Below are 14,525 nucleotides of genomic sequence, written 5' to 3'. Positions count from 1 at the left end.
CATTTTCCCTAGAGCCTCATACATATAAAACATATTTTCTCTAGAGCAGCGTTTCCCAATTTTTTCCGTATACAGAACTCGAAATCATTGATGTGGCAGAACATCTATTTAATAAACAAAGAGAGACTACCATTAATTTTGAAATGAAGAATTGATTTTTGTAATTGCTTTAACATTAATAATATTAAAATTAGGTGTTGTGTCAGATGGACGAATTCTTCTGGACTTGTTCTAAATTTGTATTTAGTTTATGCATGAACTGAAAATGAATAAAATAAACCGAATTTCAGGAAGAAAAAAAAAACAAATTATACAAACATTGAAAATGGCTATAAGAGAAACACTTTTCTTTACAATTAAATTTGTTTACTTTTTTAGTATTAAAAGTTTGTTGGACACTACTAGTGCATTTATTTAAAAAAATCGCAGGAAGCTAAAGTGGTATGATATCACTTAATTAAAAACTTCATTTGTTTTAAAACTATACTGATTAGAAATAACATTCGAGATATTTCACGAGCTTAAAAATAGGCGCTCAATTTCAAGACTTGCCAGACGCAAATGAAAAGAAATACAGCTCATTTGAATTAACATTAAGTTGCCAATGAAAAATGAAGGGGAAAAACAAAACTACAAAAACTATTTTAAAAACAGCGAACTTTTTCAGTGACAATTTGCTTGAATAACTTAGAAGAAATAATTAAAATATTAAATAAATAGTGATTAGGTATAAATATAATTGTAGCTTTCAAAAATTTTTACTTATAGAATTTTATTTTATAACCGCCGTCGCCAACTCCGTAGCCTTGCAAGTTTGAACCTAATCCAGAAAATACGAGATTTCCAGTATCAAGAAATTGGGAGAAATTTGCCTTCACGGAGGACTAACCCTCATTTTACTCCCACGGCTAGCCAGACGGCAAGGGGACTCTAACCCATGATCTGTCTACCACTGAGTATATTTCAGCACTGGTCGGTGCAAGTCGGATGCGGAATTCGTATCTACCCGCAATCGCTGGAATTCGAACCCGGCTCACCTCATTGAAAGGAGTGCTCGCCTCTATCCCCTGACAAATCACGGCTCAATTTGATTGAATTTTTTATTTTATTTTATAACCGTCGTTGAACAACCGACCCAATTTAATGGGTTTACGACTGCTAATGTTCAACTCCGTAGCCTTGTCATTTTGAACCCAATCCAGATGACAAGGGAACTCCTGGATAGAGCATTGGAAGAAATTTTGCCTTCCTGGAGGAATTTTTTTGATGGAGCTAACCCGCATTTGCGTCACATGGTGAGGAAAACTACGAGAACCTCCCATGGCTAGCGTAACGGCAAGGGGACTCTAACCCATGATCCATCTACCACTGAGGATGTTTCACGTCATTACTGTGGACGGTGCAAGCCGGATGCGGAGCTCGTATCGACTGGGATTCAAATCCTGTTCGCCTCATTGGAAGGCGAACTCTCTATCCCCTACTCTCGGAACCCCTAAGAGCTTCCACAAAACACTTTTTGGGAACTAGTATTCTAGAGAAACGTGTCTTTTTTACGACGCATTCGGATTTTTGACTCAAAACATAAGGAACAACCACAATTTGAAAAATACGGTTACAACAATTTTGTTAATTTGAACAGCTTACTGAGAATTTTATTTTTTGCATCGCATTTTCCTTGCATCGAATCAGAATATATTTTCAATGAATTAAAAGTAGTTTTAGTTATTTAGCATTAATTTAAACATTTTTGTCTTATAACATAAAAAATTTTTTTATTAAAATTTTCACGTTTTACATTGCAAGATGAATCTTTCCTTGTTCAAAGCCTTTTTAAACAATTTCAGGAAAATATTTTGTCATTTATCAATTACTTTTGAAATTTAACCACATTCGAATTGGATTTTTTTTCATATCCTTGTGAGGAAAATATAACTATTTCCTCATTTGCATTGTTTTAAACTACCGATAGTTCAAATATTAATAGTTCTTCAGTGTTTTTTTTTGAATTTAACGCAATGTTGTTTACTAAATTTTCAAGATCGGTGGTCGCAGTATTGTATAAAGAATTGAACAGTGGTTAACAAGTAAAGAGCTCCCGCAACAGCCCGTAATGGATCATGGGGGATAAGACGGCACAATTACGTGACCAACGGCATGATCGTGGGAATGTGAGAAGTACTGCGCACTGGCCACCTTTACTTCACACACCAACTGATACCCATCAATCTGAAGCTAAGTGGGCTTCAAAGCGCCTCTGGGAATCGAAATCCAGCTCTTCTCAATGACAGCCTATTACCTTAACCACTGAGCCATCAAGGCTCAAAACAGTGTTATATAACCGTCGTTGAACAGCCGACCCAATTTTGGGTTTACGACTACTAATGTTCAACTCCGAAGCCTTGTCATTTTGAACCCAATCCAGAAGACAAGGAAACTCCTCGATTAGTATCCCTAGAAGTATTGATTTGTTATGGGAACATAGAGGACTTTGTGCCTCGACAGATTTAATGTGCATCAGTCACCATTTAGAACACGGGGAGTCTGCGGGTATCGAACCCACAACCTCTTGGACATGGTCCTAGTGCTCTACCAACCAGGTTATCCCATCCCTCAAAACAGTGTTAGGAGAATTTCGATAATTTTCACCAAATTTAAAGTTCAAACGTTAGAAGACTCTCCCAGTCGGACCTAACTGTCAATTCAGCATCGATTAGGTAGCTGTCCATAGTAATAGTAGATACATATTACATAAGACTCTCCATGTAGTAGTGACTGGTGCACGTTAAATCTGTCAGGTCATAAAGTCCTCCATGTTCCCATAACAAATCAATACCTCTGGGGGTTTGGAGATTGATCGTTTTCTGGTTCAGGTCAAAATTACGATCTGTGAATGTATGAATGAGTGCGCCTTATAAACGGGTGTAGAAGAAGTCGAATTTTTAGCCGTAGATGGCACCACTGGAAAAAAATAACAAAACGCACTCCCTCTGCCTTAATGGCCGACAGCAACAACAAACGCTTAAATTACAAAAAGGAATAATAATAATAAAAAAATTATATCTACATACTCCCCCCGCAAGAATGGTGACTGGTGCACGTTGAATCTGTCGGATCACAAAGACCTCCATGTTCTCTTAAAAATGGGTACCTTTGGGGGTACTGAAATGGAGATTCTCCGGTTCAGGCCAAAATTACGATCTGGGGATAAATGAATAGCTGTATGAATGGGTCCGCCCTATAAACGGGTGTGGCAGAAGTCTAATTCTTGACCATAGATGGCACCGCATCTGTCTTTATACCCGACGACAAGAACAACAACAATACATATTACATAAATTATTTATCTATCTGTTCTAATAGATAAACATATAATAGTTCCACTAACAAAGTTGACGACCTCTCTCAGATCGTACTCCTTTCTTTCTTTAAAGAAGTATGTTAAACAAAACGTTTTAGCGGAAAAGACGAAAAAGCTTTTTTTCATGTGGAAATCCATGCAGTTGCTGTGCACTTGCATGTTAATTTTTTCGCATTTCATGTGTTTTCACTGTTATTTTTGAACATCTTGTGAAAGATTATAGTAGAACTAAAGTAATGTACAGTGCGCAAAAATATAAATAAGCAAAAACACCTCGATTAACTTTTGATCCAATGACAACAACTTCAAGGGTTGAGGTAATCTGTTAATTAGTTAGTGCAGATGATACTTTAAGTTACGAAGTATCAGATACAATAACGTATTTTCTCTGACACCCAAAATAAAGGAGATTGCCGCAATATGGAAAATAGGATCCCTAAGTTTGGTGAGAGAAGAGGTCGAAAGTTTGATCCCCTTATGGTTAATTTCACTTTTTGAGTATTTCGTCCTAAAACGTTTTAAGAAAATAACATAAAATTTAATTAATAAAAAAGACAAGTGCTAAACACACCGAATGTTCTTCAACCAACTGAAAATGGCGACAAATGATTTCAGTCGGCACTTATCTGGAACACGTCATGAACACAATCGATTTTACAGCAAAAAGTATTGCTGCTGTCGCTGGCAATTGAGGAAAAGGATGCGATTGTTCTTGTTTTTCAGTGGGCCAACAATTCGACCTCTGCCACACCCCTACGTCCCACCCGTTTACAGGATGGACCCATTCATACATGCATTCATTCTTCCACGGATCGTAATTGTCACCTGAGCCAGAGAACAATCAATCTCCAATTCAGTACCCCCGTAGGTATAATTTGCTATGGGAATACTTTGTGACTACATAGATTTAAAGTGCACCATTTACCACACAGGGAGTTTTCGGCTGGCTAAATTCGAACTCCCGTTCTCATGAACATGGGTCCAACGTCCTTATCGTTACTGTGAAAAAAATGCATGCAAATTTTCTGCAGAAATTACAGCAATTTTTTACAAGGCAAATTTTTTTTTGTGAAACGCTTCATAAATACATTAAATAATTCATTGAATTCCATAAATAAGAATTCTTATCAAGTTCTTAAAATCTTACTATTTTTACGAAAGAACACACCTATAAAGCTGTTAAAACCCGTGTATAGGTTTCATAACTTTAAGAAGCTCATTTGAGAACATTTAAATATATTTTGAGTGCATTCACGCTTGTAACTAAACTGAGGCACGTATGAATGTAATAAGTAAGGGGTAAGTATAAATTGAATTTTCTACATATGTTTTTTTTTTAATTTTCTTTTTTTACTCTTTAATTTCATAATTTCAATTTTTAACCTGTCAGGTTATATATTTCCTAAATCATTGGTCCAACTGAGAAAGCTTTCGTGGTTTTCTTCTCTTTTTAACAAGGTACAAAATGGTTTTACTGGATTAGTTTCTCATTCTTAAGAAACTGCACCACCAGAAAAGTTCCTAATTTTACATTAAAATCGAAAATCCGCAGTCTTCTTTTTAGTTTTCTATTCAACGCTGGTATTCGAAAAAAAAAATTCAACTCTCCGTTTTAATTTTTAGAACATCGCTTTAAATGATAATTTATTTTATTTCATTTTAGATTTAAAATGTTTGTAACTCCAGATTTTTAGTTTATCCAGTGATTCTTTTACACATTTTAATGTTCTATTTTCTTTAAAAAAAAAATAGATAAAACTGATGAAACTCAAAAATATTCCTTATTTTTATTTCTTTTCTTTCTGCTTTAGCAGAATATTTTTTTAAAGAAATGAATTTTAATTCACACATTTCAAACTTTATTGTATTTAATATTTATCTTCAGCAGTAAATTGTTCTAGATTTATAGTTTCTCTCAAACCCAGAAAAAATTTAAAATCCCTTAAAATTATAGCTTTTTTTAATTTCTAAAAAACATAAAATAATAATTTACATTGTTTCTGATAAAAGGTTCTCAGATGCAGAACAGTGATTTCAGGAACAAATTTTCCACATTATAAGCACAGGTGTTTCTTAAAAAAAAAAAACATTCTTTATGAACATATTTATCACAAAAGATAAGTAGTTATGTGGTTACTATTCAAATAAAATTATCGGAAATAAAACTTAATTTTAATAATATGGAAAAAGGGAAACAAATATATTAAATTTATATTTAAAAGAGACACCAAGTATTTAACTTTTATACATTTATGATAGTTGGCACACATAACTTTTGTGTGTAGTTACCATTCTAGGCTTTTTAAATCACAACCATAAACTCAACTTTGGATAACATGAAAAAAAAAAAAAACCTAATGATGCTTTAAAGTTGACACAAAATACCCTTATTGTTAAAAAAGTAAATAAATAAAAAAAAACTTAATGATTATTTTTTTATTAAATAGTTCTTTCTTTATTAACTAATAATTATTTATTTTATTTAAATATTTCTTTCAATAAAAATTTCAATCAAAAACTTTTTTTTCTTTTTAAAACTACATTTAATTGTAGATATAATCTAGATATAGCACTTAGCATGCTAGCTTCTTATTCCAATTGAAAGCAAAAGGTTAGAAAAAACTCAGAATGTACTTACATATTAAAACAAGAGCTAAAATAACAAAAATATAAAGAATGAGAAATATATTGACAGAAATATTTAAAAAAAAAGAGATTGAAGAGTTCTAATCTCATCAAAATCTGGTTCTTAATGTGAGGTATGAAATTCTAAAGGATTACACATGTGAAAGTAAATAGTGCTTCCATAGAATTAACATAGCAGCTTTTTATCAACCAATAAAAAGTCATTGAAATGCTACTTTCTGCAAGGGTAGAAAAAAAATGTTTTATTTTTTTTTATCAGAACAGTGCATTATCCATTTCCAAATTATCAACAATGTTAATGAATCAACCTCACAAGCAAAGATTTTATAAAATATTTATAACAATTACACAATGACATTTTGTGGAAGTTTCAAGTTCTATTGGGACTAATAAAAAAATGTAGCACATTTCAATGCAATACAACTAGAAATTTTTTTTTCAAAAGGTGAGTTCAATGATTAGGTGCATTTAGTAGATGTATAATTACAAATCAAGAGTGGGCACAGATTTTTTTAATACTGATGTAATTCTAAATTCAGTCTTTAATCTTATAGACAAGATTTGTATCTAACTCATCACAGTTTGAATGAAATTACAGTGCAAGCATAAATATAGTTTAAATGATATTACAGATTATATTTTCTAAAACTTTATACACATTTTGAAAAAGAATCAGAGAATCAGTCAGCCACACAAAAAAGTAAAAGCAATACCAAACTTCTCAATTTTCCTTTGAGAAATTAAAAAAAATTTCATTCAGAAAAATGCACATTTATTTGAACCACTTTTACAGGCACTTCAGCATGCACTCAAAAGAAGCAAAAGACATGCAGGAAGTTTTAAATCCCTATACATTAAATCAGAAAACAATGCAATCGAATAAAAGAGTAAAAAAACCTATTATCAATTCTGAAAATTAAATTTAAAAAAATTACAAAGCGAACGGAAATAACTCAGAAACTTTTAAGATAATTTTTCAACCTTACATTTTTTTAAATCAGTATTACGCTTTAGATAGCTCTCTTATTATGATAAAAATTATATATATATATATTTAAAATAAAACTTTCATAGTTTTACTTTCAATGTTCTTCTTCACAAACAAAAAAAATATATACATACTTATATAATAATATTTTTGCAACAAAATAAAAAATTGTTTTGTTCCAATTTATTTCTCTTTAAATTTGCAAATGTTGACATTTTAATGTTTACAAATAATGTTAACATGAGGGGAATTTTTTTTTTAACAATTATGCATTTAAAACATGAAATTTAATTTTACAGTTTAATTAAATAAAAAGCATAGATACTTTTTTATATACAATACATCAAAAAGCATGATATTTAGGATCAAGCCAAGAAAACAAATATTTTAAAGAGGAATGGAATTTACATGCCAAGTTATGAAAATAATGCAGATAAGAGCAGATAGTTAAAAAAATTATTACAAAAAACGAAACAGCATGGTTTTGTTTTGAAAAGTATTTGAACACATAGTAAAGGGGGAAAGATAAATAGTTTGGTCCATTCTCATAAAAAAAAGAAGGAAATAACATAATTTTCATAATTAATAACATGTAACGAATAATATAATGTAATATAATTAAAACCAAAAGGAAATGCACAGAGGATGAAAAATGCTGCATAAAACAGTTACAAATGTATAAAACATTAATAAATATATATAATTATATCACATATATATCTTTTTTATATATATATAAAACATGGTGGTCAAGGAAAATAATGCTACAACTAAATTTAGAGAAATTCATTAAAATATGAGAAAATAGATTGTACAAATATCATAGACAAAACTAAGTCAAAATATAAGCAAATTAGTTAGGTGGTTAAAAATAAGTAAACTTTTATCAGCCAATGACTAGTTAAATAAACAATAAGTGACATATTTCCCCCCTTTTGCATTAACTATGCGTTTAATTTCTTAAACTTTCTCTTTTGTTGGATTCAGATTATCTTGTGGATTGTTGACCTTTCAGAATTAATATTTTTATATTGTTTAAATATTTTTATTATAATAAACATACACTTTTCTATTATTAAACAAGCTAAGAAACAAAGATTCTGAGCAAATTGTTACTTTTATTATTTACTTTTGAGTGCACTACACGTTTTGTTTTGCTGCAGGCATGTTTTCTTCACAAAAAAAAGTCAGTAACATTAAATACATAATTATAAAATATCTCTATGTAACTATACAGTTATTCATATATTTATTTCCTATCTTTGTGCTCTAATATTTGTTAGAAATGCAAAATTATTATTTTGCTACAAAACTAATTTAAAATTACATTTTAAAACAATTTATTGGCAGTGATGATATTTTGATTAGTTTTAAGCATTTATCTAGGCCTTTCAGGTTTTTAAAATATGAAGTTTGTGTTTTTTCATATTATAAATGTTTAGATAATGAGCTTTGATTAATAAAATAAACATTAATTACTTATTTTGTAATTGATTAACCTTAATACATTAACTTTAATGTTACTAATCTGTGAAAACATCAGTTTAAAATATTAAGCTAATTAAAAATAGATTTGAAATTCCTGAGTAAGAAATTCAGTATTTTAGATTCAAATGCTTTCTGTAACAATAGACTACAGGCTCATAGCTGGCAATTTACGAAGTTGCTTATTAATTAATAACATAAATAATTTTCAATCTTTTTAAAGCAGAAGAAAAGTTTACTACAAAAAGGCTCAAAAGCATTTTTATACGCTTGAGGATTCTAAAAAAGATACAAGAACAGAGCTTCTTCATAAAAATGAGAATTCGAAAGAAAAACAAAAATACAATACTCAGATTTCTCTTTCTAAAAAAATAAAACTCAAGAGAATAAAAATGCTAATAGAGTAAATATCACTTGGATAAAAAAAAATTAAAACCAAATATACACAAAAAATGTCAAATCAACTTATATACAATATATATATGAAAATTCAATTGTCATTGCAGAAATTACTCTGCAGAAGGCAATGTTTTTCGTTCAGTTCCTTGATTCATTCATCTTTTATTTGCAATTTATTTTGCAGTTCTTTGACAAGGCAAGTTAAGTTCTTACAAGTCTCAGGCAACTGAAAGAAGAATTAATTCTAAATCATTCATCATCAACTTAATATTTCTATTTATAAAAGTCGGATCTTTTATAAGTAGTCATGTTTAAAACTTCAATCAGGCACATGGACAATAAAAAAATAAATTTGGTTTCAAGCCAAAGTGTTTTTAAAATAATACAGTCAGACCTCCTATCATTGTTTCAGTATCTTCCTGATGCGTATTGTCTTGTTTTGATGGTCTCATCGTAAATGCTATTCTGATAATGTGAATAATGCCTATTTAAATCTTTTTTGAAACAGGCAGAAGAATGTCATTCAAAAATTTCACCAACATTGTTTTAAAAAAATAAATAAAGTTATTTGGTTTTAAGAATAGAAACAATCAACCGCTGGTGCAAAATTAGGATTTGTTACTGTTTGGGGAAAATGCCTCAAATATCAAGTGTTGATGTTTATTTATAAGCAGACGAAAAAGTTGAAACTTGCGTTGCTGCAGTTTTAAAAAATGAATGAAAAAGCAGAAATACAAAGACTGCAAAATGGAATCACAATTAGTGCAAACACTAATGGAAGACAGGACTCCCACTCTTTTGCAAAGATAAAATTAAGCACTTTTAAGGACTTTTTTGTAAAAATTAAGGACTTTAAAAATAGAATGATTGTCTATCATTGAAAATACATGTATCACCAGTGACAGAACCAATTATTTACCTTTCTTAAAAAAAATCAATAAATGGAAATGAATAATAAAATATAGCTTTATTATAATGTAAGCACTGATATAATTACATTGATTAACAGGGCACGCCAAAGAAGTACAAGGCAATTTTTGCAAACCTGGATCGTTTTTTTTTTTTTAAATTTTCAGGTTGTCAAAGGTTAACATCATCTATGAAACTAATCTGTATTCCACTTTTAATCATTTTATTGAAATTGAATTGTAAAACTAAGTGCAGAAATTAAGATTTGCAATTTTATATTAAAAAAAAAAGACTAAATAAAGAAATTTGGCAAAAACATTGAAAAAATTATTACAAGTTCTTATATTTTGCTACTAGATCTTTAGTTGTGAGCCAATTTTGCTAAATACTCAGTTACACCAAAAAAATTATTCCTTTTCTATTAATAAAATGTTTAATTTATAAGAGTAAATATTAAAAGAATAAATACTAAAAAGTTGAACTAGAGTTACACATGAGAATAGTTTTCTTAAAGCCATGTTAAACTAAGTCGTATTTCAAGTAAAAACAGGCCATACTAATATCTAAGTACATTAAATCATTCCACTATTTTTTCATTACGCTTAACTTAACATATTGTTTTAAATTCATTGCAATAAATATTATTATGAAAATTTCTATGGGATAAAAATACAATTATGTTTGAGAAAATGTATAATTTTCAAACCAATATGTTTCCTATTAGTTCTAGGTGAAACATATAAATAAAAGAGTCAAAAATGATTTTTCAAAAGTTTAAACACATTCCTATGGCCAGAAAAGTGATAAGGTTCCTTAATTAAAAAATAGTGACAAATTATTTTTACATCATGCATAGATTTTTACTAGTAATATTTCTTTATCCCCCTCTATCATTGTTAATATTATCCTCTATTATTATTATGATTTGATATTTTATTCAGTTTAAAACTGAAAGGGGTATTCTTTTTTTATAAAAAAATCTTGCAGTATCACTTTATCAGGTAAAAAATATTGGAACATTTTATGAAAAACATATTGAAAAGTTTATTATTAACAATTTTGAAATTATTAGTAAACAGCAAATGTGTTATATTTACTTTTATGATGAATTTTACGCAAAATTATTTCCAGCAAAACCTGTCCAGCAAACAAAAATTGAATAAAAATAAAAAACAGTATATTAAGTTGGAATGTTAAATGTTAGCTGAATAAAATGATTATTAAAATCTAAGAATCTTTTAAATGAGAAGATTCTAAATTTTTACGGTACAATCTACTTATTCTTAAGAAATAAAAATAATAGCATAAAAATCTAAAAAAAAAAAAAATAAGGTTGCAACAAAACAAATTATAAGTAGTAACCAAATATTTAACTTTCTTGTTAGATGCAAATCATCTTTCTTATTTGGAACTCAAGAAAAAATACTTAAAAGTATTTTTGAAAAAATTTTAGGTTTTCATTAAAAAGCCAATTAACCAGGATTTTGATGAAAAACCTAGGTGGGTTGGGATTCTTTAAACCCTGTTTATTACAGATTGGTTTAATTTTCAGTAGAATCATGAATTTTAAAAAAAATGTTACTGCTTTCTATAAATTTACAGTTATTACATATTGAAAAATTATACAAATTTATTTAATTCTTCAAGATTTCAGGAAATAGTTTTTGTTATGGATTCTAGTTCAAAAATACTTTCTGATGCTTCTGCTCATAGCATTTTACTTAATTCCTATAAGCATATGCAGTAACAATATAACTGAATTTCTTAAATTCTGTCAATTTCGAAGTGTGGGTCTTCTATTTAGGTACCTTAAAACTGCCCCCCCCCAAAAAAAAAGCCCTACCTCATCCATGTGCACTATCCCCCTTCTCTGCATTATTCTTTTCTTTTAGAAAGTGTCACTCTCCTCATAGAGTATTATTCTAGGCAAAGGGCAGAACATATTAATGAAAGAAACAATATATTAATGTAAAGACATGCTTTCTTTTCCTTTGCTTGTAGCCCCCCCCCCAAACACATTAATTTTGGTCTCATAAATGTTTTATCCTGGATGCAAGGTCTAATTCTAAGTGACGATCTAAAGAACAACATTTTGAAAAAATTGAACTGAAAAATTGTTCCTATCAACTATAGTGATGCTGAAAAAAATAAAGGACTTTTAAAAACCTTGCACCAAAATTAAGTACTTTTAAGGGCCCTTACTTTTCAAAATAAAAAATAAGCAGTTTTTAAGGACTTTTAAGGACTGTTGTAATCCTGGAAGACCTCAAACCCTTTGAAACAATGATGCAAAAAACTTACGGAAAATTGACAGCAATTTGTTACGGTCAAGCATTTTAAATAAATAAATGCATTTATAATTTTTTTGCATTGTAAAGCATATAATTTTTAAATTTAAATTTTTTATATTTATAGTAAATTTATTTAATTAAGTAATTATTTAGAGTTTTTTATGGTGGCTCGCATTCATTATTTTCCCATATCTATTAAAGAATGATCTCATGAGAAATGAGAAATCCGAGGATTCATAGTACATTTTAAAATGTCTCACTCATACAACGATTAACTTTTCTAGACTTATATCAAATCAAAATACTTTCATATATCTGTTGCTTGAAATGGAGAATCGTAAAAGAATAATCCTTTTGCTTTGCAAACTTTTAAGTAAATTCCATATCAGAAACAAAGTATTTTTTTAATATGGAACACTGATATTCAATATCAGTGTTTGAAAAGTGAAAAATAAAACAGTATATAACATTTTCACCTATAATCAAATTACATTATTGTAAGTTCTAAGCACATTTTTTCTCTTGATAATTTTTACAAAAAAAAAAAAATAATAATTTATATCTCATACTTATAAATAAATATTTGATTTATATTATTTCAAGAAATATTTTCACCCACAGAAACTTTTTTTTAAAAAAAACTTTGAATTTGACATCTATACTTTTTTCAATGTAAATATTAAAATTCAGGAAATTTCTATATTTTATTGGAATGTTAAATATAAGTTTCATACACAGAAAATTACAATATTGTGATTACTGACTTGCTTATAGCAAGCTTATTTGGCAAACAAAATAATAAAACGATATTGAAATTGCCAAAGATGAACAGCATCAGTTTTAAAACTAAATTCTTTTAAAATGGTAATTATTTAAATTGGTTTGGGTTTACTAATTTATCAAATATACACATAATATATATTATAAAAAAATATAATAATTTTAAAAAAACATAAAAGAATCTGTATTGTTGAAGATTTCTATTATATTCAGAAATGATATTTATGCAAAAATACATAAAAGATATCTGAAATAATAGATACTTAAGTTACTTTTAAAATATGGGCATATCTCATGCAGAAATCATTTATTTTGTACTCAAATTATTTGAATCACTAAAATTATTAATTCAGTTTTTATTATGTATAAGTAGAGTGGGATGCATAATTTCAATTATTTTGATAAAGATGTAAAACATTTCAATTGTATAATATCATTCTTTATAGCAGATATTTTTCAAACTTTTGAGTAAATTCCATATCAGAAACTATTTTTTTTTTAAAATATGGAATTATGAATACAGTTAAAAGCTTTAACGAGCTAACATATTAATATAAATCTGCTATTGTGACAATTAGCGATTTTAAGAGTACAAAAATTATACATTTATAAGGAGTTAAAAATGTCCAGCATTCAATTATTTCAAAAAAAAATTTTTATTAACAAATATATGTTAGTAATATACAGGGTTATTTATAATTTCCTCTGGGGGTTTCGAAGTGTTATAGTAAAAAAACGGAGACGAATATGGCAAAAGAGAACATATGAAATTATTCCGAAAGTATCCAAGTTTTAATTTAAGCAGTTGCCGGTAGATGTCAGTAACATGCACCACTGAAGACAGTTGTAGTAAAGAAAAATGGCGTTTAAAGGCGGAGGGAATTATGAATAATCCTGTATATATATATATATATATATATATATATATATATATATATATATATATATATACAGGATTATTCATAATTCCCTCCGCCTTTAAACGCTTAAAAAAAATCATTAACTTTTAAATGCCATTCAGAATCTATTTTCCCTTGTGTGTTATGCATTCATTTATAAGATAATTACTAATAAAATTTACTTGTAGAGATAAATACAGAACTTTTGAATTTAGTTATTTATACTCACTGAAGTTCAAGTTTATGATCAATTCTTTACATTAAATAAAACTCTGAAAATAATAAAATTGCCCTTTTTTTTCAGATCTTGGTTATCAACGTTGTTATCTTCTGAAATGTTATCTTCTAAGCTTCTCTTATTGTTTCTGTCAGCAGTTACTAAGTACTGACGATCCGAGTTATAAACCACCAAATTATTGGTTCTGGCTCCAGTCTATAATATTTCCTAACATAAAAAAAAATTCAATTTAAAAACAAAACAAAATTATTTCTAAGTTTTTCATTCACATGTTATGGCCACAATTATTGAAATGAAAACGTGGAGGGCTTGATTTGTAGAGCAAAGGAGGAAGAAGAAAAAAAGACAACGATTAACTTAACAAATTTATTGAAGAAAGAAATAATTATAATAACGGCATAAAGAGCACAGAGCTGTCTACCTGAAGTGCTGCAGAGCAAAGGCTGACTAAAATAGATAATTCTACAGAAAAAAAATAGACGGTTAATTAAGAATTTTGGGACTTTTCCCTTAAATATGTTAGATATCAAAA

The 14,525-nt window shown here is 28.5% G+C and overlaps 1 long non-coding RNA gene across 13 annotated transcripts in view; it reads right to left on the bottom strand.

Moving 5' to 3' along the window:
- Positions 1 to 5,300: 5,300 nt before the first annotated feature.
- Positions 5,301 to 14,525, bottom strand: part of LOC147803282 (uncharacterized) — a 44,072-nt gene continuing 34,847 nt past the window's right edge. For 6 of the 13 annotated variants that reach the window (XR_015429006.1, XR_015428997.1, XR_015429004.1 and 3 more), the window contains 2 exons: positions 13,985 to 14,200; positions 6,220 to 9,102 (listed from right to left, as the gene is read on the bottom strand). This is a non-coding gene — a long non-coding RNA (uncharacterized LOC147803282). Of the gene's footprint in view, positions 5,431 to 6,219; positions 9,103 to 13,984; positions 14,201 to 14,525 lie in introns of those variants that run through there. The other 7 variants (XR_015428998.1, XR_015428995.1, XR_015429005.1 and 4 more) reach the window with 2 other exon arrangements.

This window comes from Parasteatoda tepidariorum, chromosome 9 (genome assembly GCF_982258835.1).
Source record: "Parasteatoda tepidariorum strain Cologne lab strain chromosome 9, Ptep-v5.0, whole genome shotgun sequence".
NCBI lineage: Eukaryota > Metazoa > Arthropoda > Arachnida > Araneae > Theridiidae > Parasteatoda > Parasteatoda tepidariorum.
This window is presented reverse-complemented; position numbering and strand designations above follow the sequence as displayed.